The sequence below is a fragment of the Danio aesculapii genome, chromosome 4, assembly GCF_903798145.1.
Source record: "Danio aesculapii chromosome 4, fDanAes4.1, whole genome shotgun sequence".
NCBI lineage: Eukaryota > Metazoa > Chordata > Actinopteri > Cypriniformes > Danionidae > Danio > Danio aesculapii.
Window position 1 is genome coordinate 26,371,243 of NC_079438.1, and position 26,885 is coordinate 26,398,127.

The window sequence follows — 26,885 nt, forward strand, 5'->3', positions numbered from 1 at the left end:
AAATAAATAAATAGATGGATAATCACTGTAGTGGTGGAAGGGGAAGTAGGATGGCTTGTTCAACCATAAACCAAGATGGAGCTCTCTCAGGAGGGATGGACCAGTGCACGAGGTGTCTCAGACTGAAGGCGCATTAATGAAATAAATGCTCAGGAAGCCCCAACCCTTTTTTTATCATCTGGCTGTTGCAATGTACTCTTATGCAACCTAGGCTGCTTACTGTTCCAAAGAAATTAATTGTCTAAATTATCAAACTGATTTAAATATTGTAAAGAAATATTTACAGGGATATACTGAAGTAGAGAAGTAACTTTAGGAAGGCAATTCATGTTGAGTGTGTTAGTTTGTTATTTTGAGTACCTCAGAGCAGTGGTTCTCAATTCTGGTGTTTGTGCAAAATGATTTGACAACCGTCCCAAATTAATTTTAGCTTATATTTCTCGATCTTAGAATCACACCTCAGAAACCACAAAAGCAGAGATTTGGCTTATCTTTAACTGCTTAAGATCAATTTGCACCAGATCAGCAAAATACAACATTTGTTTGAGTTTCCTTCGCCGACTGGCCTCGACAAAACACTGCGTTCCTGATTGGTTGGTGACTCCGCTTCAGTGACGTCCTTGGGATTCACTCGCTTGTGAGGGGAAGTTGTCCTGGGATACCGGGGTGACAGACTCTGCTGAGAGTTGGTTTGCAGACGTTTTTTACAGTTTCTGCGGTTCCTAAACTTTAATAGGTTGCATGGAAGGTTCTTTGCGGCCCGATTGCATGGCAGTGCAGTGTCCAAAAGCAAGGCGAGAGAGGGCAGAGAGCAGCAGCGAACTAATGCAAAAAGCTAAGTTTTTTACTGTTGCAGTAGGTTTTTAAGTGATCTGGTTCGGTCCATCTCTACGGCCGTGTCTTCCAATGAGCAGTTGCCATGGAGGGCAGGCCCACGCCCTGTATCATTATGCTCAGGGTAAGTCATTAACAGACTGCTTGGTAATTTTATGTGTATTAAAATATCTTGTAAATTCGTTACTATTTTACATCAAATGTTACAAGACAAATAATGTTTCTGATACTAGTTTTTCATTTACACCAATGTATTGCAAATATCACTAGCTTTTGTTTAGCACCAGATATCATACATTTCAGACACACGCAGAAGGATTCATCTGCTATAAGGGTTAAAAACCATTGATTAACTTGGTTGCAATAAACACATGTAGTATTCAAAGAAAGCCACTGCCCCAGAGGAACACATTTAGTGTTCTCCTTAGGTCTCTGGAATTTTTTTGAAGTAGCACACAACTCTTAAATTCACTAATCCAATTTTTGTTAATTCACAAATTGTCTTTTGATTTTATGAGTTGTATTTTGTAAATGAATATTTTGTTATGGTAGTATGGGGTTTTGGTCGAATGGAATTGGGAGGCTAATAGTACCAGCTGGGTTTGGTGCCTGCTGAGGTCAGTGATGGCTTTTGATTTGTGCCATGCTCTCTCTGTTGCCCTGGGTGCTGTTCTATGTTATCTCAGAACATGCCCTAACACTAACCATTCTCAGACTATCTGACAGCCAGGGAGTAGGGTGCATTGGTCTGGTGGAGACAGGACTGATCTCACCTAGGCAGGATGTTAAAGTGGAGTGTTTCTGCTGAACTATTTACATCAAGAAGTGAGAACCGTGTATGTTTGAGGGAAGAGAGGATGTAACAGTGGGGGAGAAGTGTGTGGAGGACAAACCAATTTTTACTAGTAGCAATTTAGTTGATGAAACTAGAAACTCCGCTCTCCTAGAAACACCAGCTCGGGTTCAACAACACCAAGCCCAGCCTAGAAGCCGACTCGATACAGAGGCTCCAATAAGAGGCCGAAGGCCTATCCTCTCTTCTTCAGCAAGGACTCAATGCTGCATACAATCCCCATCCCCCATCACTCAAAATCGCCACCCACCTTTTCTAGTTTCTTCATACGCCTCCGGAAGATCATCATCCCTCAATTTCAACAAGATGACTGTGAACGAACGCCGCCAGACCCTCATAAATGCCGGAATCTCCATCCCCAACAGCTGCAATAAAATGAAACTACTAAAACTCTAAGAATCCATCTCATCACCAACTCCGCCCCCTCAGGACAGCAGAACCGCTCGCTGCCACCACACCCCCTATCCTCAACCCACCACAGCTCCACATGCACGAAATCTCTCTGGAGCATTAAAGAAAGCAACCAAGAAAAGCAATAAAAAGCAATCCCATGGAACTCGACAAACTGCACCTACCATAACATTCCAAAACATGGACAATCCACCGGATAATGACGCCACTCTCTGACTTTCCACCCCCCTCCCTTTGCCTCCAGCTCCACATTCCAGTGAAAACTCCAGCCCTACTCTTTCAGCCATCCCTTCCACCCTTAATCCTCCTCAATTCTCTCTCCCTTCCAACCTCCCTCACTCTTCAACCCAGATTATTTCTACCCAGTCTTTCTCTACAGGTCCTAACGCTCTTCCTCTCCCTACTCATTACCCCTCTTCCAGTTTTCCCTCTACATCCCTTCACCAAGCACCCACCTCCATTACCAACCCTCCCCAACAGTCTACAACAAACAAAAGAGTACTCAAGAAGACAGTGGGGAATTTATTTTTTTTTTTTGTCAAACAAGAATCGATTTTATTTTATGCACAAGAAATGTGGAAGGGTTTATAAGCAAGATCAAATATGAAGAAACAAGTCTGAGTGACGATAAGCCAATTTTTATGAATCTAGACTGGAGTAATGTGAAAAGAGGGCCAGGGGTATGGGTTTTAAACACAGCGCTTTTAAAGAATGAAGACTATGTTTTAAGTATAAAGCAAATTATTCAAAAGGAAAAAGGGAATGAAATTTATAATGAGGACAAAAGAATGTGGTGGGAGAATGTGAAACATTTAGTGAAAAAGTTTACAATAAAATACTGTAGACAGTTACAAAATTGTAAAAAAATAGAAGGAAAAGGAGCTGAAAGAAAAACTAGAAAACGAATTGAAAAATGAGAATGGAAAAGATAAACAAAAGATAAAAGAACTGGAAGGAAGACTGAAAGAAATGGAGGAGGAGAAATTTGAAGGTGCAAGATTAAGAAGCAAAGCCAAATTTACAGTGGAGGGGGAAAAGTGCACTAAATTTTTCTTTGATCTAGAGAAGAGAAGAGGAAAGGCAGAAATGATTAAAGAAATAAGGAGCAAAAATGGGAACATAGTAGAACAAAATGAGGAGATTTTGGAAGAAATAAGATCATATTATGAGAAATTGTTTTGCACAGAGGGAGTAAAAGAAAAAGAAAAAAGGGAATTGCTAAAGTTAATCAAATCAAGAGTAAAAGAAGAGGGAAAAAAAGAATGTGACAAGGAGGTAAAAGAAGAAGAAATAAAAAGAGCAATTAGTGAATTGAACAAAAAGAAAAGTCCAGGAATTGATGGGTTGGGAAGTGAATTTTATATTGTTTTTAAAGATATTTTATCTAGTATTTTAAAGGAAGTATATGATGAGATTTTTGAGAATGGTGGGTGTGGAGAGGTAAGCATGATCGAACACCCAATGAGGGGGGAGAGCAGGCTTGGAGCCCGGCGGCTAATCAGCAGGCCAATCAGAAATAATAAATAACACCTGTTTATTCTAGTGATTGGGCCGGAGAGACAACCTTCTTAAGGAGAACAGAAGGAGCAGCCGGAAGAAGAGGGAGAGAGCACACACACAATACGGGTGTTGTGCACTCATTTAAAAAAAAGACATAAAACTTTGTTGCTTACCTGAATCGCCGACCCTGTCTTCTTCTTCCCTACATAACGAACCTTGCTACAGTGGGGTAAATAAAAGAATGGGGATGGGCTTAATGAAGGTGATATACAAAGGAAAGGGGGATAAAGTAGATTTAAAAAATTATAGACCTATAACAATGCTCAACACTGATTTGAAGATTTTAGCAAATGTTTTAGCTAACAGACTAAAGGAAGTGATGCCAAGCATAATCAAAACAAACCAAGCATATAGTATAAAAGGACGAGACATTGCTGACACAACTATGAGTATTAAAGACACAATAAGATATATAAATGATCTGAAGAAAGATGGGTTTTTAATTAGTCTGGACTTCGAGAAAGCTTTTGATAGAGTGGAGCATGACTTTTTATTTGGAGTGTTAAAGAGTTTTGGTTTTGGGGAAAATTTTATAAAGTGGGTTCAGATTTTATATAGAGGAGCTATAACCAGGATAAAATGCAATGTTTTTTTAACGGACTGTTTTAAAATAACAAGATCAATCAGACAGGGCTGCCCGTTATCTGCACTTTTATATGCCTTAGTTGCAGAACCACTGGGATTAGCTGTGAAGCATGAAGAAAGAATAAAAGGAATAGAGGTAGAGGGGGGAGTGAATAAAATATTTCAATATGCTGACGATACTACATCAATACTACAAGATCTGGCAAGTGTAAAGCAAGCAATGGAAACAGTGCAACATTTTTGCAAGGGTTCAGGAGCTAAAATAAACAAAGATAAAACAGTATATTTGAGATTTGGAGGAACTGAGGCTTTATCTGGACATTTTACGTTCAAGGAAATGGATGAAATAAAAATTTTAGGCATTGTAGTTGGGAGGGATGAAAAGAAAGCAGAAGTAACTATGTGGGAGGAAATGTTAGGAGGGATTGAAAGAAGGCTGAGGTTTTGGAAATTAATGTCTTTAACTTTGAAGGGGAGGGTTTTAATTTTGAATGTTTTAATGGTTTCTAAATTATGGAATATTTTATATGTGTCATCAATGCCACTGTGGATGGAAAAAAGGCTGAAAAAATGTTTTTTAGATTTTTTATGGGAAGGGAAGCCTCCAAGAATAGCATACGCAACGTTGATTGGAGAAGTGGGCAAAGGGGGACTAGGTTTAATAGATGTGGAGCAAAGAAAAAACAGCTTAAGGGTGAAAATGGTAAGGAAATATTTGGATGAAGAAAATAAGGCAGCATGGAAAAGAACAATGGAATATTTTTTAAGTAAAAGTGGCAATTTTAATATGGGAGATAATATTTTTTGGATGAGAATGAAAACATTCATGACAGAGGGTCTACCAGATTTTTATAAAGAATTGATTGGAGCATGGGGGAAATTTTTAACTTGTGTACATTTTAATATACAAGGACGCGAAAACATTTTAAATCAGCCTTTATTCTTAAACAGTGACATTCTTAATCAAGAGAAAGTGGTGTTTTTTAGGAAATGGTGGGAGGTGAGAATAACAAGAGTAAGGGATATTTTATATGAATTAAAGGAAGGATTCTTACCGGTGCAGTATGTTATTGATGTGATGGATGAAGCGAAGGAGGATTTTAACAGACAAGACTTAATAAAGGAATAAGACATAATTAAAAATGCCATACCTGCAGAATGGTTAACAAGAATAGAAAACATGGAAGAAAATAAACCAAGTAAAGATGTGAGTGTAAGATTTGGAGAGAAATGGTGGGATTTTAAAGATTGTACAGTGAAAATGATTTATGGGTTTTTTAGAGATGGGGTTTTTAAGAAACCTGGTGCAAATCAGTACTGGATACGACGTTTTAAAGATGTAAATGAAGACAACATATGGGATAATATAAAGGACAAATTTGTACAATCAAAACTGGAGAATTTAGAATATATTATCAGGAGTGAAGCAGAAACAAACATATTGTTGTGAAGCTATGATGTAAAATGGACCTTTTTAATGTTTTGTCTTAAGTGTAATCTGTATAAATAAGTGAATTGTATGAATTTTGAACAGTATAATAAAAGAAAAAAAAATGTGACCACCTGGGAGAAAGATAGCGTTTTGGTCAAATGGAAGCAGGTGGACTTGAGGGTGAAGCAGCTGGACTTGAGGGTCCTAGAAAACCCATAGTAACTGTTATTCTCTGGCCTTCAAGGGAATAGAATGCTATTTTAGCTTTTTTGTGCGGTGCTGGCAAAAAAAAAACAGGTCCCATCTAGATTTGAATTTAGATCGCTGGATGCAGAGTGCTATCCATTACATTATGGAACCTCAAGATGGTGTAGAGCTGCTGCCCGAGATGAAGATGATGAATTAAAAAACTGGCCTTGCAGGAAAGTAGCAGAAGGTCCATCCAAGGCAAGGCCAATGTGCATTGATTTCTGAGTAACTCGTCATTCGGCATGCAGGGCTCCTCACACATTTACTGGAGCATTACTAGGTAGGGCCTTCAAAAGAAAAGCACGCCATTCTAGGCAATTTGACGACTAAATGGCAGGCAGGGCAAAGAAGCCACTACAAAACAGATGTGATCTTATTTTTTCTTTTTCGACCTCGTCTAAAATGTTCAATTTTGATTGTGAAAAGGGGAATTAGCTTAAATGGTAGAACGGTCGCTTAGCATGCATGAGAGAGGTATCTGGATCGATGCCCGCATTATCCACTTCTGGCCATAGGAATCATCACCAGAAGCGATGTGACCACCTGGGAGAAAGATAGCGTTTTGGTCAAATGGAAGCAGGTGAACTTAAGGGTGAAGCGGCTAGGCTTTTTGGGTGACTTTCATTCAACTGACCCTGTGCCCAAAACAGAACAACAACATTGCTTTGCCGAAACCCGGGATCGAACCAGGGACCTTTAGATCTTCAGTCTAACGCTCTCCCAACTGAGCTATTTCGGCTGCCATGACACAGCTTTCCTGCAGCAGGGATGTCTGTGAGACCAAGCTGAGCCCTTAAGTGCATCTGAGGCATAAGAGAGTAAAAATTTGGCCAGTACGGGTATCGAACCCGCGACCTTGGCGTTATTAGCACCACGCTCTAACCAACTGAGCTAACCGGCCGTTTTATTTCCAGTTTGCTGGAAAACCCAGAGTTACTGTCATTCTTTGGCCTTCAAGGGAACAGGATGCTATTTTAACTTTTTTTGTGCGGTGCTGGCAAAATAAAAACAGGTCCCACCGAGATTTGAACTCAGCTCACTGGATTCAGAGTCCAGAGTGCTAACTATTACACCATGGAACCTTTAGATGACATAGAGCTGCTGGCCGACATGAAGATGATGAATTAAAAAAATGGCCTTGCAGGAAAGTAGCAGAAGGTCCATCCAAGGCAAGGCCAATGTGCATTGATTTCTGAGTAACTCGTCATTCGGCATGCAGGGCTCCTCACACATTTACTGGAGCAGGACTAGGTAGGGCCTTCAAAAGAAAAGCACGACATTCTAGGCAATTTGACGACTAAATGGCAGGCAGGGCAAAGAAGCCACCACAGAACAGATGTGATCTTATTTTTTCTTTTTCGACCACGTCTAAAATGTTCAATTTTGATTGTGAAAAGGGGAATTAGCTTAAATGGTAGACCAGTCGCTTAGCATGCGAGAAGTAGCGGGATCGATGCCCGCATTCTCCACTTGTGTCTTCATGCCTTTCACAGTGGCTTTTATTGCAAAGCTGGTTGCACCTGGAGGGTTTAGAGCGAATTTCCTTACGTCAACTTTGCCGGTTCTGTGTAGTACTAATCATTGCAATCCTTCAGAAGCCCTATCAAGTCACAGTTTTCTTTTATTCGATGGCGCGTCCGCAGTGGGAAATCAAAGCACTAAATATATAGCAGAGTGCTGTCGATTAGCCCATAGGAATCATCACCAGAAGCGATGTGACCACCTGGGAGAAAGATAGCGTTTTGGTCAAATGGAAGCAGGTGGACTTGAGGGTGAAGCAGCTGGACTTGAGGGTCCTAGAAAACCCATAGTAACTGTTATTCTCTGGCCTTCAAGGGAATAGAATGCTATTTTACCTTTTTTGTGCGGTGCTGGCAAAAAAAAAAAACAGGTCCCATCTAGATTTGAATTTAGATCGCTGGATGCAGAGTGCTATCCATTACATTATGGAACCTCAAGATGGTGTAGAGCTGCTGCCCGAGATGAAGATGATGAATTAAAAGACTGGCCTTGCAGGAAAGTAGCAGAAGGTCCATCCAAGGCAAGGCCAATGTGCATTGATTTCTGAGTAACTCGTCATTCGGCATGCAGGGCTCCTCACACATTTACTGGAGCAGGACTAGGTAGGGCCTTCAAAAGAAAAGCACAACATTCTAGGCAATTTGACGACTAAATGGCAGGCAGGGCAAAGAAGCCACCACAGAACAGATGTGATCTTATTTTTTCTTTTTCGACCACGTCTAAAATGTTCAATTTTGATTGTGAAAAGGGGAATTAGCTTAAATGGTAGACCGGTCGCTTAGCATGCGAGAAGTAGCGGGATCGATGCCCGCATTCTCCACTTGTGTCTTCATGCCTTTCACAGTGGCTTTTATTGCAAAGCTGGTTGCACCTGGAGGGTTTAGAGCGAATTTCCTTACGTCAGCTTTGCCGGTTCTGTGTAGTACTAATCATTGCAATCCTTCAGAAGCCCTATCAAGTCACAGTTTTCTTTTATTCGATGGCGCGTCCGCAGTGGGAAATCAAAGCACTAAATATATAGCAGAGTGCTGTCGATTAGCCCATAGGAATCATCACCAGAAGCGATGTGACCACCTGGGAGAAAGATAGCGTTTTGGTCAAATGGAAGCAGGTGGACTTGAGGGTGAAGCAGCTGGACTTGAGGGTCCTAGAAAACCCATAGTAACTGTTATTCTCTGGCCTTCAAGGGAATAGAATGCTATTTTACCTTTTTTGTGCGGTGCTGGCAAAAAAAAAAAACAGGTCCCATCTAGATTTGAATTTAGATCGCTGGATGCAGAGTGCTATCCATTACATTATGGAACCTCAAGATGGTGTAGAGCTGCTGCCCGAGATGAAGATGATGAATTAAATGACTGGCCTTGCAGGAAAGTAGCAGAAGGTCCATCCAAGGCAAGGCCAATGTGCATTGATTTCTGAGTAACTCGTCATTCGGCATGCAGGGCTCCTCACACATTTACTGGAGCATTACTAGGTAGGGCCTTCAAAAGAAAAGCACGCCATTCCAGGCAATTTGACGACTAAATGGCAGGCAGGGCAAAGAAGCCACCACAGAACAGATGTGATCTTATTTTTTCTTTTTCGACCACGTCTAAAATGTTCAATTTTGATTGTGAAAAGGGGAATTAGCTTAAATGGTAGAACGGTCGCTTAGCATGCATGAGAGAGGTAGCTGGATCGATGCCCGCAATATCCACTTCTGTTTTCATGCCTTTCACACTGGCTTTTATTGCAAAGCTGGTTGCACCTGGAGGGTTTAGAGCAAATTTCCTTACGTCAGCTTTGCCGGTTCTGTATAGTACTAATCATTGCAATCCTTCAGAAGCCCTATCAAGTCACAGTTTTCTTTTATTCGATGGCGCATCCGCAGTGGGAAATCAAAGCACTAAATATATAGCAGAGTGCTGTCGATTAGGCCATTGGAATCATCACCAGAAGCGATGTGACCACCTGGGAGAAAGATAGCGTTTTGGTCAAATGGAAGCAGGTGGACTTAAGGGTGAAGCGGCTAGGCTTTTTGGGTGACTTTCATTCAACTGACCCTGTGCCCAAAACAGAACAACAACATTGCTTTGCCGAAACCCCGGATCAAACCAGGGACCTTTAGATCTTGAGTCTAACGCTCTCCCAACTGAGCTATTTTGGCTGCCTTGACACAGCTTTCCTGCAGCAGGGATGTCTGTGAGACCAAGCTGAGCCCTTAAGTGCATCTGAGGCATAAGAGAGTAAAAATTTGGCCAGTATGGGTATCGAACCCGCGACCTTGGCGTTATTAGCACCACGCTCTAACCAACTGAGCTAACCGGCCGTTTTCTTACTAGTGTACTGGAAAACCCAGAGTTAGTGTCATTCTTTGGCCTTCAAGGGAACAGATTGCTATTTTAACTTTTTTTGTGCGGTGCTGGCAAAATAAAAACAGGTCCCACCGAGATTTGAACTCGGATCACTGGATTCAGAGTCCAGAGTGCTAACCATTACACCATGGAACCTTTAGATGATATAGAGCTGCTGACCGACATGAAGATGATGAATTAAAAAAATGGCCTTGCAGGAAAGTAGCAGAAGGTCCATCCAAGGCAAGGCCAATGTGCATTGATTTCTGAGTAACTCGTCATTCGGCATGCAGGGCTCCTCACACATTTACTGGAGCAGGACTAGGTAGGGCCTTCAAAAGAAAAGCACGCCATTCTAGGCAATTTGACGACTAAATGGCAGGCAGGGCAAAGAAGCCACCACAGAACAGATGTGATCTTATTTTTTCTTTTTCGACCACGTCTAAAATGTTCAACTTTGATTGTGAAAAGGGGAATAAGCTTAAATGGTAGACCGGTTGCTTAGCATGCGAGAAGTAGCGGGATCGATGCCCGCATTCTCCACTTGTGTTTTCATGCCTTTCACAGTGGCTTTTATTGCAAAGCTGGTTGCACCTGGAGGGTTTAGAGCGAATTTCCTTACGTCAGCGTTTTGTAGTAATGAAGTAATGAAGACATTTTAAAAGAAATAAAAACATACTATGAGGAGTTATTTAAAACACAAGGAGTTGATGAATTACAAATGGAAAAATTATTAAAACAGATAAAAACAAAAATAGATGAAGAGGATAAAAGAGAATGTGACCAAGAAATAAGAGAAGAAGAAATAAGAAAAGCAATAGAAAGCTTGAACAAAAGGAAAAGTCCAGAAATAGATGGGTTAAATAGTGAATTTTACGTATGTTTTAAAGAAATTTTAATACCAATTTTAACTGAAATTTTTAAAGAAATACTGCAAAAAGAAGAATTAAATGAAAGAATGGGAATGGGATTAATGAAATTAATACACAAAAAAGGAGAAAAGACATTGTTAAAAAATGACAGACCAATCACAATGTTAAACACAGATTTGAAGATTTTAACTAAAATTTTAGCAAATCGATTAAAAGAAGTGATTCCAAAAATAATTCAAACAACACAGGCCTACGCGATAAAAGGAAGAGACATAGCAGATATAACAATGAGCATAAAAGACATCATAGATTATATGAAGGACAAAAAAGAGGAAGGATATATCATAAGTTTGGATTTCGAAAAAGCTTTTGACAGAGTTGAACACCAGTTTTTATTTGAAGTACTTAAAAAGTTTGGTTTTGGAGAAGTTTTTAGAAAATGGATCAGGATTTTATATAAGGGTATTTTAACAAAAATTAAATGTAATGGCTTTTTAACAGAATGTTTTAAAATAACACGATCGATAAGGCAAGGATGTCCTCTGTCAGCACTCTTATATTCACTTGTGGCAGAATCCCTGGGCCTAGCTATCAGTGAAGAAGAAAAAATAAAAGGAATGGAAATTGAAGAAAATAAAGTAAATAAAATGTTTCAATATGCAGATGACACTACATTAATAGTAAAAGGAAAAGAGAGTGTGAAAGAAGCGATGAAAATAGTACAACAATTTTGTAAAGGATCGGGAAGTAAAGTAAATGAAGACAAAACGGTTTATATGAAGTTTGGAAAGGAGACAGACTTAGCAGATTGCACCAATTTTAAAGAAGTAGAAGAAATAAAGATTTTAGGGGTTTTAATGGGGAAAGATGCCAGAACAGCTAGAGATAAGATGTGGGAGGGTTTTTTAACAGATATAGAAAGGAGGTTAAATTACTGGAAACTAAGAACACTGACATTAAAAGGAAAAGTTTTAATTATAAATGTTTTAATGGAGTCTAAGTTGTGGCATGTTTTATATGTTTTAGAAATGCCAATGTGGATAGAAAAGAGGTTGAAAAAATGTTTTACTGATTTTTTATGGGGAGGTAAGCCACCAAGGATTGCTTTTAATACAGTTGTAGGGGAAACAGACAAGGGTGGGTTGGGTTTAATAGATGTAGAACAAAGGAAAAATAGTTTAAGAGTGAAAAGAATAAAGAAGTATCTAGAAAAAGAAAACAAAGCAGAGTGGAAAAAAACAATGAAATATTTTTTAAACAAATGTGGTCATTTTAACATGGGAGATGGGATTTTATGGATGAAAACAAAAGCTTGGATGACAGAAAACTTACCTGAATTTTATAGAGAAATTTTAAGTGCGTGGGGGAACTTTTTAACTATAGTGCAATATAATCCACATGGAAGGGAAAACATTTTAAACCAACCTCTTTTCTTGAACAACAACATTTTAAGTCAAGGGAAGGTTTTATTTTTTAAGAAATGGATAGAAGTTGGGATTTTAAACGTCAGAGACATTTTATATGAATTTAAAGAAGGCTTTTTAACTGAACAATATGTTATAGACACAATGGAGGAGGCGAAAGAGGAATACAACAGAAGGGAAATTGAGAAAAATCTTGACATAATTAAACAGGCAATTCTGAAAGAATGGATACGAAGCATAGACAATTTTGAAAAAGAAAAAGAAACAAATGAAGTGTATGTGAAAATAGGAGAAAAAACACTCGATTTTAAAGAATGTACAGTGAAGAATTTTTATTGTTTTTTTAGAGAGAAAGTTTTTAAAGAACCAACAGCAAACAAATACTGGATGGAAAAATACAATGTAAAAGCAAATGAAATATGGGGAAACATGAAAGGAAGGTATGTAGAAACAAAAGTCGAATGTCTAGAATTTTTAATAAGGCACAAAGCAATATTTTCAGATGTCATTTTAAACAAGATAGGGATGGAACAAAGTGGAATATGTAAAGTATGTCAAAAAGAAGAAGAGGGTTTTTTACACATGTTTTTATATTGTCAAGAATTGGAAAGTTTTTTAAAAGATTGTAAAGTTTTAATTAAAGGACTACTTGGAGACTGGGATAAAAATGAAACAGAATGGAGCAGAGTATTGATGTTGGGATGGAATAAGAAAATGAAAATAAGAAAATTGTCAACCTATGTATCATGCTGATGAAGAATGCAATGTGGGAAAGAAGAATTGTGGCAAAAAAAGAGAAAATTGTGATGGATGTATGGACAATTTTAAGAAGGAAAATGGAAGGATATGTGGAAAAACTGTATATATATTATAAAAACCAGGACAATTTAGGAGAACTGCACAAAATTTTGACGGACAAAGTATGTCAAGTTTTTAAAGAAATGAACTGGAATTTACCACAGTTTTAATGTTTTGATTCCAAATTATATTTTAATGTGTACTGTATTGTGCTTTACCGTGTGGAATTGTAATTGAAATTATTTTAATTAAAAAAAAAAAAAGGCAATGCCTGATCTCATCTGAACTCGGAAGCAAAGCAGGCTTGGGCCTGGTTAGTACTTGGATGGGAGACCGCCTGGGAATCCCAGGTGCTGTAAGCTTTTTGAATTCCTTCATTTGGCAGCGAATAAACTTCCCGTGTCACAGCTCTGCTGCCGGTGTCTTTTCTGCTGCTGGTGCCCCGGAGCAGAAACAGGAAGAAAAAAAAAAAACAAAAAACAGGAAAACATTTGAGGTGACAAGGGCGTTGTTTCTGTAATAGAAAATTTTTTAAAAATGCCTGTCATAAAAAAAGAGGCGGAGCTGTGCTATTTATGGTGTTTCTATGTTAATTGTAGCAGCTTTTGCTGTGACTTTAGTGAATGAACATTTAGTGGACTTCTGATCTAAATCAGTCTAACATGTACAATTATACAGACAAAAAAAGGAGCGGCAATGATTCGGTTGTTAGATTTGTTTATGGATCTTGAACAACCCACCAGCTTTATATGTAAGCATCATTTTGTCTTTGTACACAGTCTCTTCTCTGTAGGCACCATGCAGGATTCAAAATGGCCTTTCGCGTTAGGTATTTCGTTACCCTTTTAGTCATAACAGGTAATATGCATGGCAATGCAGGAAGTTGATGACATGCAAACACATCTCAAGAAGGTTTTCACAGCTACCGTGTTTCATCCACCAAAAATTGCTCCCAAACTGAAGTGAGACCTTCAAAGGCAACCCAGATGGGACTTGAATCCACAATCCCAAGCCCCGGAGGCTGATGTCTTATCCCTTAGGCCAATCATTTGACATGGATCTTTTGTATGCCTTCAATAAGATGCCAACGCATGGAAAACTGCACTTTAGGATCTCGATGCCAGTGTGCAGCAAGTCTGAGAATTCAAAGCTAACTATTGTCCTCAGATCATCACACCTAAGTTTTGAGAGGACCAGTCGGAATTGTTTCACACAACTTAAATGTAACCCAACAAAGACAACCCAGATGGGACTTGAACCAACAATCCCCAGCTTTAAAGGCTGATGCCTTATCCATTAAGCCAATACTAGCCTTTGTCGTATCTGATGTATGGCTCAGGAAGTTCTTGTTACTCAGAAAACAGTACTTTAGGATCCCTATGCAATATTACATTCAGATGATCTGATGTGTACACCTAATGACAAAACAGCTTCTCTGAGGAGTTTTCCATTGTCATGTCTTTTTGACCTAAGGGTATGAACCTAGCTTTTTAAAGGTAACACTGGATTGTCTTGCACAGTCAACTTAAAAGGAACTGCATCAAAGACAACCCAGTTGGTACTTTAAACCCACAATCCCCAGCTTCGAAGGCTGGTGCCTTATCCATTAGGCCACTGGACTGTTTCATACTTACTGTGAACTGTAATATGCCTCCAGGGAGTTGCTGACACACATAACAAAAACAACATGAACAAAGAGTAGATTGGATTGGTCTGACAGAATTTTTTGTGGCACTCCAGACTGCTTCTTCAGGGCTCGTTGGTCTAGGGGTATGATTCTCGCTTTGAGTGCGAGAGGTCCCGGGTTCAAATCCCGGACGAGCCCTGCGACAGTCATAGAAAAAGCAGCGGTGCTGTGCTATCCATGGTGTTTCTATGTTAATTGTAGCAGCTTTTGCTGTGACTTTAGTGAATGAACATTTAGTGGACTTCTGATCTAAATCAGTCTAACATGTACAATTATACAGACAAAAAAAGGAGCGGCAATGATTCGGTTGTTAGATTTGTTTATGGATCTTGAACAACCCACCAGCTTTATATGTAAGCACCATTTTTGTCTTTGTACACAGTCTCTTCTCTGTAGGCACCATGCAGGATTCAAAATGGCCTTTCGCGTTAGGTATCTCGTTACCCTTTTAGTCATAATAGGTAATATGCATGGCAATGCAGAAAGTTAATGACATGCACACACATCTCAAGAAGGTTTTCACAGCTACCGTGTTTCATCCACCAAACATTGCTCCCAAATTGAAGTGAGACCTTCAAAGACAACCCAGATGGGTATTGAACCAACAATCCCAAGTCCCGGAGGTTGATGCCTTATCCATTAGGCCACTGGGCCATTTCGTCAATCATTTGTCATGGATCTTTTGTATGCCTTCAACAAGATGCCAACGCATGGAAAACTGCACTTTAGGATCTCGATGCCAGTTTGCATTCCATCAAAAAAGATGTGTGCAACTAATGGTCAAACATTTTCTTTGTGCAGTCATCCACATTCGTGTCTCATTGGTCCTGGGGTATGGTTCTCGCGTAGGGTGTGACTGGTCTTGAGTTTCAAATTCCAAACAAGGCCACTCTCATTAACTTAAAATCACTGCAGCTATTTTCTTGTTTGCATTTCATCATCATCCACCTAATAAGAGACCATTAGTTGAAAGCCACGAGGTACTTGAAGTCAAGATCTCCCTTACCCCCCGACAATACTTTCTCATCACAGCACAGACCTGCGTCCTCTTAAAAAAAACAGATGCAGTCGTCTTCCAGGAAACTGCGTTTCAGAGCTGTGCCATGCCACTGCTGAGCTGCACCGTGAAAGACCTTGAAGTCATTAGGTGTTACCAAAGCCATGGTCCAAAAGCATGGCCAAAAGCACATTTCACCTGGGCCTTTTAGAACTGTGCTAGCATCAGTCTTGAAAAGAGCTGTGCATAAAGCAACTCTCCAGAAGCAGATGGAGTGGGGAAAATGTGCCAAAAAGGACTGGGCGACTTGGAAAAAAAACTATCAAATCCCAATCTTGATGAGCCGTGCAGAGGAAGATTGCAATTACGTATAGGAGGCTTGAAAGAAAAAAGAACAACAACATAAGTGGACGTGCAAAACAACGTAGTCGGCAGGATTCGAACCTGCGCGGGGAAACCCCAATGGATTTCTAGTCCATCGCCTTAACCACTCGGCCACGACTACAGACGTCAGCCTTCTCTCTCTTGCTGAGGTGGCAACCAAGCACAGGGTCAACAGGGGTAGAGGAAGGTGCACTAGCTCTTGTGCAACTTTTCCGTACAATCTCTGGAAAGCAGGGACAGCATAGCTCTAATCTAACACACTCAGCTAACTTCATGGGCACTCTCTCCACACAAGCTGATGATCTGAATTCAGAGCAACGTGCTCTCGCAGGCCACACCACAATGGACAGAAACCAAGTGATATGAAAAGAACATTGAGATCTCTGACAAACAGACAGGCCTTCGCCCCAACAGGGACTTGAACCCTGGACCCTCAGATTAAAAGTCTGATGCTCTACCGACTGAGCTATCCGGGCTCCTGTCTGCTGAAGCACCTGTTTGCGGAGTTGGACCTCTGCAAGCCCCTTGCCGGCTAACAACACTTTCTCATCACAGCACAGACCTGCGTCCTCTTAAAAAAAACAGATGCAGGCGTCCTCCAGGAAACGGCGTTTCAGAGCTGTGCCATGCCACTGCTGAGCTGCACCGTAAAAGACCTTGAAGTCATTAGGTGTTACCAAAGCCATGGTCCAAAAGCATGGCCAAAAGCACATTTCGCCTGGGCCTTTTGGAACTGTGCTAGCATCAGTCTTGAAAAGAGCTGTGCATAAAGCAACTCTCCAGAAGCAGATGGAGTGGGGAAAATGTGCCACAAAGGGACAGCCAAAAAGGACTGGGCGACTTGGAAAAAAACTATCAAATCCCAATCTTGATGAGCCGTACAAGATGTTGCTGTCGATTTATTGAACGTTTCTCTAGGCAACATCAGAGTGTAGGGACTACAAAAAAAGCTAAATTGCGACTAGTCGCTGGACTTGAATTATTCAATATGGGATTAAACACGCAGGCCCGCAACCAAACGTCGCAAAAGCCACAGTTCCTCTCACAGAGAGAAAAAGCAAAAGCAGCTGGCTGTTCCGTAGTCGGCAGGGTTCGAACCTGCGCGGGGAGACCCCAATGGATTTCAAGTCCATCGCCTTAACCTCTCGGCCACGACTACGCAAGGTGGCAGCTCGTTGACTTTTTCTGCTGAATGTGGGCAACATTGAACGCAGCACAGTTGGGGCATAAATGGCCTGAGGTTGTAAAAAGCGGCACAAGCATTGCTCGCAGTTAACAGGAACACGCTGCCGTGACCCGGATTCGAACCGGGGTTGCTGCGGCCACAACACAGAGTACTGACCACTATACGATCACGGCACACCGCTCGCTCACCGATAAGCTTTGCAGCTGCCTGGACACTAAGGGACACTGGTTTGTGACCGTGATTCAAACTGGGATTTCTCTGGCCACAACACAGAGTACGGATGACTGTACGGTCGCGGCAAACCACTGTCGCTCACCCACAGCTGCCTGGTCACTAAGTGACAGGGGCTTGTTTGTGAGTTGCAGAGGAGGATTCCAATTACGTATAGGAGGCTTGAAAGAAAAGAGAACAACAACATAAGTGGACGTGCAAAACAACGTAGTCGGCAGGATTCGAACCTGCGCGGGGAAACCCCAATGGATTTCTAGTCCATCGCCTTAACCACTCGGCCACGACTACAGACGTCTGCTTTCTCTCTCCTGCTGAGGTGGCAACCAAGCACAGGGTCAACAGGGGTAGAGGAAGGTGCACTAGCGCAACTTTTCCGTACAATCTCTGGGAAGCAGGGACAGCATAGCTCTCTAATCTAACAAACTCAGCTAACTTCATGGGCACTGTTTCCACACAAGCTGATGATCTGAATTCAGAGCAACGTGCTCTCGCAGGCCACACGACAATGGACAGCCACCAAGTGATATGAAAAGAACAACGAGGTCTCTGACAAACAGACAGGTCTTCGCCCGAACAGGGACTTGAACCCTGGACCCTCAGATTAAAAGTCTGATGCTCTTACCGACTGAGCTATCCGGGCTCCTGTCTGCAGAAGCACCTGTTTGCGGAGTTGGCCCTCTGCAAGCCCCTTGCCGGCTGACAACACTTTCTCATCACAGCACAGACCTGCGTCCTCTTAAAAAAAACAGATGCAGTCGTCCTCCAGGAAACTGGCTTTCAGAGCTGTGCCATGCCACTGCTGAGCTGCACCGTGAAAGACCTTGAAGTCATTAGGTGTTACCAAAGCCATGGTCCAAAAGCGTGGCCAAAAGCACATTTCGCCTGGGCCTTTTGGAACTGTGCTAGCATCAGTCTTGAAAAGAGCTGTGCATAAAGCAACTCTCCAGAAGCAGATGGAGTAGGGAAAATGTGCCACAAAGGGACAGCCAAAAAGGACTGGGCAACTTGGAAAAAAAACTATCAAATCCCAATCTTGATGAGCCGTACAAGATGTTGCTGTCGATTTATTGAACGTTTCTCTAAGCAACATCAGAGTGTAGGGACTACAAAAAAGCTAAATTGCGACTAGTCGCTGGACTTGAATTATTCAATATGGGATTAAACACGCAGGCCCGCAACCAAACGTCGCAAAAGCCACAGTTCCTCTCACAGAGAGAAAAAGCAAAAGCAGCTGGCTGTTCCGTAGTCGGCAGGGTTCGAACCTGCGCGGGGAGACCCCAATGGATTTCAAGTCCATCGCCTTAACCTCTCGGCCACGACTACGCATGGTGGTAGTCTTTGACTTTTTCTGCTGAATGTGGGCAACATTGAACGCAGCACAGTTGGGGCATAAATGGCCTGAGGTTGTAAAAAGCGGCACAAGCATTGCTTGAAAGCCACGGGGTACTTGAAGTCAAGATCTCCATTACCAAAGCTTAGCGGAACCATTTAGGTTTGTAACGTGACAGTGAGATTCAAGCAAGATTGGATGAATCTTATTTGAAGTGTGCAGCAAGTCTGAGAATTCGAAGCTAACTATTGTCCTCAGATCATCACGCCTAAGTTTTGAGAAGACCAGTCGGAATTGTTTCACACAACTTAAATGTAACCCAACAAAGACAACCCAGATGGGACTTGAACCCACAATCCCCAGCTTCGAAGGCTGATGCCTTATCCATTAGGCCACTGGGTCAACATTAACCTTTGTCATATCTGATGTATGGCTCAGGAAGTTCTTGTTACTCACAAAACAGTTCTTTAGGATCCCTATGCCATATTGCATTCAGACGATCTGATGTGTACACCTAATGACAAAACAGCTTCTCTGAGGAGTTTTCCATTGTCATGTCTTTTTGACCTAAGGGTATGAACCTAGCTTTTTAAAGGTAATACTGGATTGTCTTGCACAGTCAACTTAAAAGGAACTGCATCAAAGACAACCCAGTTGGTACTTTAAACCCACAATCCCCAGCTTCGAAGGCTGGTGCCTTATCCATTAGGCCACTGGACTGTTTTATACTTACTGTGAACTGTAATATGCCTCCAGGGAGTTGCTGACACACGTAACAAAAACAACATGAACAAAGAGTAGATTGGATCGGTCTCACAGAATTTTTTGTGGCACTGCAGACTGCTTCTACTGGGCTCGTTGGTCTAGGGGTATGATTCTCGCTTTGGATGCGAGAGGTCCTGGGTTCAAATCCCGGACGAGCCCTACGACAGTCATAGAAAAAGCAGCGGTGCTGTGCTATCCATGGTGTTTCTATGTTAATTGTAGCAGCTTTTGCTGTGACTTTACTTAATGAACATTTAGTGGACTTCTGATCTAAATCAGTCTAACATGTACAACTATACAGACAAAAAAAGGAGCGGCAATGATTCGGTTGTTAGATTTGTTTACGGATCTTGAACAACCCACCAGCTTTATATGTAAGCACCATTTTGTCTTTTTACACAGTCTCCTCTCTGTAGGCACCATGCAGGATTCAAAATGGCCTTTCGCGTTAGGTGTCTCGTTACCCTTTTAGTCATAAGAGGTAATATGCATGGCAATGCAGGAAGTTAATGACATGCAAACACATCTCAAGAAGGTTTTCACAGCTACCGTGTTTCATCCACCAAACAATGCTCCCAAATTGAAGTGAGACCTTAAAAGACAACCTAGATGGGACTTTGAACCAACAATCCCAAGCCCAGAGTTGATGCCTTATCCCTTGGCCACTGGGCCATTTCGCCAATCATTTGTCATGGATTTTTTGTATGCCTTCAACAAGATGCCAACGAAAAGGAGCCGGGTAACACTTTATTTTGATGGTCCCCCTTTAGATAGTCTGCTGACCGTAAGTTACTTTTCAAGTTCTTATCTGTTTACTTTCATCTGGATAGTATCTGTAGATTGTCTTTAAATGTTCTTAGGCAATCAATACAATGTCTACAGCATGTAAACATTTATTAAACTTTCGGTAAGATAAGTGTTACCAATTTAGGTTCTAGATGTTCAACAGTGTATCAGTAGATATGCAACAAATCTTCAACAGATGTTCAACAATGTATTAGTAGATATGCAACAAATCCTCAACAAGTTTTCAGAACATTGACCACCAAGATGTTTGTTGTTATTGTCTGCATGTAGTTGTTATCCAGTTTATGAATAGACTTTGAGTAAACATTCAGATGCCTATAAGTAGCAACGCAACATATTTTAACATGAACTTTAATCAAATATAAAATTAGGGTTAGGTACAATCTAAGAGTGTTCAATTAACTATTTGTTGCATTTAACCTAACTTTCAGTAGACAGTTATTTTACTTTAAAGGGCACATAGTTTACCTATTTTTTATGATTTAATATTAATATTATGGTTCTTCTGAGTGTGCCAGTTTAGGTTCAGTTTAAAACAAAATTCAGATTTTTTTATTATAATGTGTTAAAAAGTGTCATGTTGGGGGCGTGTCCACAGTTCGCTGATTTATGGATGTGTTGCTTCACATGTAAATTAGTTTCGGCTTCCCGCCAACATAACAAGGGGCGGGGCCATGAGCTCACCCGCTCTGCGTTTGCAACAGAGTCTGACAGGCAGACAGAGAAGGAGCAGGAGTGAGAGGTTCAGCAATCAGTCGTACATGTACGACTCGGACACAGACCAAGCAGACAGTACAAAATCATTTGTGTCTTTGTACAGTTTTACAGCCAACTGTGTGCTAGTTTCAAGTGCCGAGCTTGTACACAGAAACTAATAACCACGCACACTGAATTAACTTTTATTGAGGCACCGGATGCGCCGCTCGAAGCCGCGACACGGCACACCAGACACTCTCTGTGGCGCGGCAGAAACATGAAGTGTTCCGAATCATCGCGCCACGCATTTTTAAATTCTAAATTAAATTCTAGGCGCCCAGCCGTCGACTTGAGTGTACCCTGATAGAAACCTATGTTTAGAATTCTAAAATGCATGCTAGTTAAGATCACAGGGAGCTTCTGGGATTGCGAGAAATGCAAACGGCTGAAGTATAAGGTAGCTCAATGAGAAGTGCACATGTTTGCAAACCTACCTAAAGATACAACCAATAATTCCGATTAGAGCGAAAATGTGGAGAATATTGCTCTTGTGTTGAGCCCAATGAGCCTTGCATCTAAAGTAGAGCTAGCGTGTTCCTTTAGTGATATCGCTTCGACTCACGCTGGAAATGGCGGACGTGAATCAACAAACTGAGGATATGATGACACGCCTGTCAATCAATTTTGGTGGGCGGGGGGACCGCACTCCTATGTAAAGTTGCGGTCGGTTTGAAAACCGCTCCAATTGGTCCATCGTTTTTATGTTGTTACATTGAAAAAAAAGCACTGGGTGTGCTTATATCACCCCAATATGACGGTCTATACACCATACATGCACATATGTCTGTCCAAACAGCTTGAAAAGTAGATTTTTTACCATAGGTGCCCTTTAAGGTACATTTATCAGCTCATCTGTTGTCACACTGGGCCCATCAAAATGAAGCGAAAACCTAAGAAATGCTGTTGAATGAATGTAAGGAGACAACATCACAGACAGCATGGCTACTAGTCTGTAAATGTTCAGCAGATAGTCAACAGACAGGTAGTAGTGACACTGATGCAAGTATTTGAAGACAAAAACCCAACAGCACCACACGTACAAGAAGATACAAATAAATACCAGAGTCATTAGTTCGTCCATCTGCTTTTAATTTATTTCTGTCAAAACAAAAACTAAATAAAAAAATTAACAGCCCAGGTAATTAAGCTGAAGAAAACATTTGGTTCAGCACAATTAAGAACAATTGTTGTTACATCCACAGTGGAATGAACCGCCAACTTATCCAGCATATGTTTTTATGCAACGGATGCCCTTACAGCTGCAACCCATCACTGGGAAACATCCATACACAATCATTCACACACATGAACTAAGGACAATTTAGCCAACTCAATTCACCTCTTCCACATGTTTTTGGACTTGTAGGGGGAGGCGGAGCACCCAGAGGAAACCAACGCGAACACCGGGAGAACATGCAAACTCCACACAGAAACACCAACTGACCCAGCCGAGGCTCGAACCAGTGACCTTCTTCCTGTGAGGCGAACGTGCTACCCACTGAGAATGTTTTTTTTCATTGTCTTTATCATAGTAGGCTGAAAAATAACTAATTTTAGAAATACAATTTAGATGACGAGGTGACATGGTGGCGCAGTGGGTAACACGTTTGCCTCACAGCAAAAAGGTTGATGGTTTGAGCCTCGGCTGGTTCAGGTGGCATTTCTGTGGCATACCATGTGGGCTTCCTTCGAGTGCTCCAGTTTCCCCCACAAGTCCAAAGACATGTGGTACACTGTAAAAAGTGCTACACTCACAAAGTTGGTTTTATTTACTTTAAATAATTGCAATCTAGTTAATTATATTTGTTTTATACCAAAAAATATCAATTTGCTTCTTCTTTACTTAAAATATATCAGTTTTTATATAACAGTATATTTTGAATAAAACTAATGCAATTTATTTGAGTAGATTTTTGTATGTGGTTATTGTGTAGAATAAATGTTATAAAAGTGAGTTGACACAGACAATTTATTAGAGCAGCTGTCGATGTGTGCAGGTCTGTTCATCAAACGTGATTTTAATAATTCTGCGTGACCCCATTTTCACTGCCCGCCACTTTGCAGCCAGACAGCATCTTTAATGGTCGACATAAACTGCTCGCAGCAGCGGATCTGATTAACACGGTAAGTTGCAAATGTAGCCGAATGATAATGGCAAAGTCATGTTAAACTGCCGACTTCACTAGGCAGGTGAGGTTTTAGCTTGTAAATTGTACTGTAACGTCAGGTAACAGACTGCTCTCACATGGAAAGCTAAGTTGGCTAACGCTAACCAACGCTAGTTCATGATAACGATTAAAAGTGATAGTCCTGAGAAAAAAAGTTAAAGTAGTTTTAAAACACTTAGTAGGTATAACTAACGTTACAGAACGGAATAACAAGGTCTCTGGTGGGCGGTCGGGGTGTGGGTACAGTTTGCTAGCGCTAACTTGGCTAGCTCACCTAAATAATTATCAGCACATTAAGGATCATATTAAATACAGAAACGCATGGAACAGTAGTTTGTGTTTAGCGTAACATTAAGTAGCTTAAGGTTTGGGTTTTAGAGATTTAGTCCAGAAGTTTTTTGTTAATACTGCAAAGTGAATAAATTACAGATTTATAATTTATTTTAACTTAAATTACATTTATGTTTACAGAACCATTTAAAATGTGCGCACCTCATTCTAAAATGCATTTTTTTGGTCTACCAAAGTGATTTTGTTTATTTTGTTAAGAAAAACATTAGATACAATTACAGCTATTAGTATTTGCGAGTAAGTAAAACACGGGTAAAATTGCAAACAATAGTGGGCTCCATAGACTTACGTTTGATATCTGAAGATTTTTTGTATGTGTGCAATGAACAAACAGTAAAAAATAGCCTAATGCAGTTTCTTATTATCTGTCAGTCTTTTACTAAAGCTAACTGAAAACACAGCTTCACTGAACTATCATTTGCCAGTAACATTAAATTTGGAGAAAATTAAATTAAATGCAGCTTCAGCAAAAATGTAATGTAAACTTTAATGTAATATGTAAAATGGCAATGTATTTAATTTTGTATTATGACTTATGCAAAGTTTGGTGCAAAACGAAGATGACAGTTAAATTATAGATTTTATATTCACCATTTTCAAACTGTTTAATATGTAATCTACATACACATTTTTACGCTTTATAAGTTGCAAAAATAAACTGAAAATGTAATACCTAAATTTAAATAATTCCTTGATTGACAGGCAACCAAAATACCATACACTGTTACACTGAATAAAATCACAGTTTTATTTAGAATTTGATTCTTAAAAACACCTGGGATAAGTACACAATAACCTATATAACTTTTTTTTGTTTGTTTTAACTACGGGTAATTTTTAACTGATAATCTAAGGTCTTTCATCCATGTATCATTCTCACTGCACTTTTGTAACTTGACTTGTAGTTTATGTAAGATATTTGCTATTTAGCATTTAGCTATTTAATATTATTTAGTATCAACCACCTGAACTCCTGTTTCTTTTTTCTCTCCACCAATAGAGTTGTGTGGAATCAGAGGTGCATGCGGCTGCCCACAGGAAAAATTTGCCATAAGCCCAACACAGTTTGGATAATCATAGGACTGTCAGAGGTTTACCAAACCTGTCAAATGCATGATGGCTCCTGTTCGGACTTACCGATGTCCTCGACTTCCATCAAAACTGTCTACATTATTTGAGATATATCAGAGACTCTTTGTGGGACTGGACCTTATGCATCATCAAAGTATGCAGATCTCCTTACTGAGTTGTCTTAGATGATTTCTCAATAGGATCTGGCATTATTAATGTTTTTATTTATGTACTGTGTATGTGCAGCCACATTAATGGCCTGTTTTGTAGTCACTATTAAAAGGGACACTGGTTGACATTGAATAGATGTTATGGTCTTTAATCCATCTTCCCATTCTTATTTAATTGTTATTGACCTTAAAGTCTGTTTATCTGTTTTTACTTAATCACTGTATAGTGTGCTTAGAATATAGAAATGAAGATTTATTTTCTGAGGTTACAGCCAGAAGTCAATTGAATTCATTTTAAATGACATATGCATGGTTAATTTTATTTAGATAATAAAGTTCTTAATACCTAATTAAAATAAGTACAGGCAACATATAGCAATGTATAAATCAGTTAGGTTTAACAAAAAAAGTAAGTTTATCTGACTTGAGTAATTTTAGAAATATTAGTTGGCTCAACTTAATTTTGTTGCATTTGTTTTAAGCAATGTTTTAGTGTTTAATATACTTAAAAAAGGCTGGAAGTTGATTCAATCTAAAACGTCCGATGCAGCCACTTGCCTCACTTTTTATGAGTTAGATCTAGGTCATACTTATAAACAAGCACATTAATACTATGATTAACAAACAAAACCTACCTCACTGTATGATTGCATTTAAAACAAAGTAGTTGAAATTCTTCAAAAGCATGTAGACTTTCTCTTACCACCTTTACCACTTTGATGTACATTTATCATAAGCTAGCAATATCTCACACCCTGGTGTCACACTTTCACTGTCTGTGCCCTCCAATCACCCCCATTAGACAGGGTGTCCATGAGCACCTATTGTGTCTTTCTTTTGATCTGACAGCCTATTGATGACAGTGAATAGTGGCTCATGTGGCTCTCCATGAACTATATGGGTGATTTTTTTAGTTGCAGGTACATTTAGTGACCAAAGCCATCCTTTTTTCAGCTTTTAAAAAATTGTTACATTACATTGTTACATTTTTGATTATTTATAAAATGTGTTCTCCATTTTCAAAGACCATATTACCAAAAATCATGATATCTTGATGTTCGAATTAGTCAGTGTATTTTTCCATCATTTATCATTGTGCAATCAAAAGTATTTTATTTTGCTTAAATTGCTTAGATTCACCAATATTTTAAGTTTAAATGTTTAAACTGTAAACTGTCAATACTATTACCACAATTATAAAAGGAAAACTGAATATTTCATTATTCACATATTGGACAAATGAAAAATATTAATTTCATTAGTATCATGAGATCTTTGCAGTTATAGAAACTGAAAAAAGTGTTGCATGCAAAACTGTTGCAAACAATTTATTTGTGTTGAATTTAAACAAACAAATTAAATTGAGCAATGTTCAACTTCATTTGTTTGTTTAAATTCAGCCCAAATAAATTGTTTAAAACCACTTAAAAATATTGAGTAAATCCAAGGAATCATCTTTGAATAATTTTTTTCAGAGAATGTTTGGCTAAAAAGTTGTAAAACTGTAAATTGTTACTGTCAATTCAGTTCCAATTTAGTAACTGTCCATTAGGATTTTTCTTGCTATGATTTATTAGTATTTCTAAACATTAGTAAAATCATCCATGACAGAGTTGACAAACAATAAAAAAAACTTTTTATTCCCTAAAATTAAAACATTTAATCATTTATGTTCAGCAAAAGCTGAATTATACAAAAATAAATATGTTTTCTATAAGATACTGAAAATAATTTATGTTTTTAAAGAGTTTCATTCCGTTACTTTTTTTTAATGTAAAATATACATGGAATAGAATCACCCATATTAATTTTAATGCAAATAATAATCTTTACAATAACTGTAGTGTTGTCACTATGCTGGAATTTACAACATTGAGATGATACCTTCAAAAAATATCAACATTCCATACCCTTTTCTATATTTTGTGATTTAAAAAAAATCTTAATGTTATTATGAATTATTCTTTAATGCACGAGAATCAAAATGAACATTAGTATTTTTTATAACTAACAAACACATTTTTTAATAGCAGCTTTTCTTTGCATATTAGCCTACTTGTTAGTGGTTGATAGCTAATACATTATCGTTTATAGCTTATCAAAAAAAAAT

General features: G+C 39.5%; 16 non-coding genes and 1 pseudogene across 16 annotated transcripts; 3 read left to right on the plus strand and 14 right to left on the minus strand.

Moving 5' to 3' along the window:
• Positions 1-26,885, plus strand: part of LOC130223494 (oocyte zinc finger protein XlCOF6-like) — a 170,541-nt pseudogene that overhangs the window by 77,194 nt on the left and 66,462 nt on the right.
• On the minus strand, positions 6,591-6,663 carry trnaf-gaa (transfer RNA phenylalanine (anticodon GAA)). The gene has a single exon. It is a non-coding gene; the product is annotated as a tRNA-Phe (tRNA).
• trnai-aau (transfer RNA isoleucine (anticodon AAU)) lies at positions 6,752-6,825 on the minus strand. The gene has a single exon. It is a non-coding gene; the product is annotated as a tRNA-Ile (tRNA).
• Positions 6,935-7,006, minus strand: trnaq-cug (transfer RNA glutamine (anticodon CUG)). Its single transcript has one exon. It is a non-coding gene; the product is annotated as a tRNA-Gln (tRNA).
• On the minus strand, positions 9,519-9,591 carry trnal-caa (transfer RNA leucine (anticodon CAA)). Its single transcript has one exon. It is a non-coding gene; the product is annotated as a tRNA-Leu (tRNA).
• Positions 9,680-9,753, minus strand: trnai-aau (transfer RNA isoleucine (anticodon AAU)). Its single transcript has one exon. It is a non-coding gene; the product is annotated as a tRNA-Ile (tRNA).
• On the minus strand, positions 9,863-9,934 carry trnaq-cug (transfer RNA glutamine (anticodon CUG)). Its single transcript has one exon. It is a non-coding gene; the product is annotated as a tRNA-Gln (tRNA).
• On the plus strand, positions 14,626-14,697 carry trnas-uga (transfer RNA serine (anticodon UGA)). Its single transcript has one exon. It is a non-coding gene; the product is annotated as a tRNA-Ser (tRNA).
• trnas-aga (transfer RNA serine (anticodon AGA)) lies at positions 15,980-16,061 on the minus strand. Its single transcript has one exon. It is a non-coding gene; the product is annotated as a tRNA-Ser (tRNA).
• On the minus strand, positions 16,344-16,416 carry trnak-uuu (transfer RNA lysine (anticodon UUU)). The gene has a single exon. It is a non-coding gene; the product is annotated as a tRNA-Lys (tRNA).
• Positions 17,018-17,099, minus strand: trnas-uga (transfer RNA serine (anticodon UGA)). The gene has a single exon. It is a non-coding gene; the product is annotated as a tRNA-Ser (tRNA).
• trnah-gug (transfer RNA histidin (anticodon GUG)) lies at positions 17,228-17,299 on the minus strand. The gene has a single exon. It is a non-coding gene; the product is annotated as a tRNA-His (tRNA).
• Positions 17,564-17,645, minus strand: trnas-aga (transfer RNA serine (anticodon AGA)). Its single transcript has one exon. It is a non-coding gene; the product is annotated as a tRNA-Ser (tRNA).
• trnak-uuu (transfer RNA lysine (anticodon UUU)) lies at positions 17,924-17,997 on the minus strand. The gene has a single exon. It is a non-coding gene; the product is annotated as a tRNA-Lys (tRNA).
• On the minus strand, positions 18,599-18,680 carry trnas-uga (transfer RNA serine (anticodon UGA)). Its single transcript has one exon. It is a non-coding gene; the product is annotated as a tRNA-Ser (tRNA).
• Positions 19,017-19,089, minus strand: trnar-ucg (transfer RNA arginine (anticodon UCG)). Its single transcript has one exon. It is a non-coding gene; the product is annotated as a tRNA-Arg (tRNA).
• On the plus strand, positions 19,540-19,611 carry trnap-ugg (transfer RNA proline (anticodon UGG)). The gene has a single exon. It is a non-coding gene; the product is annotated as a tRNA-Pro (tRNA).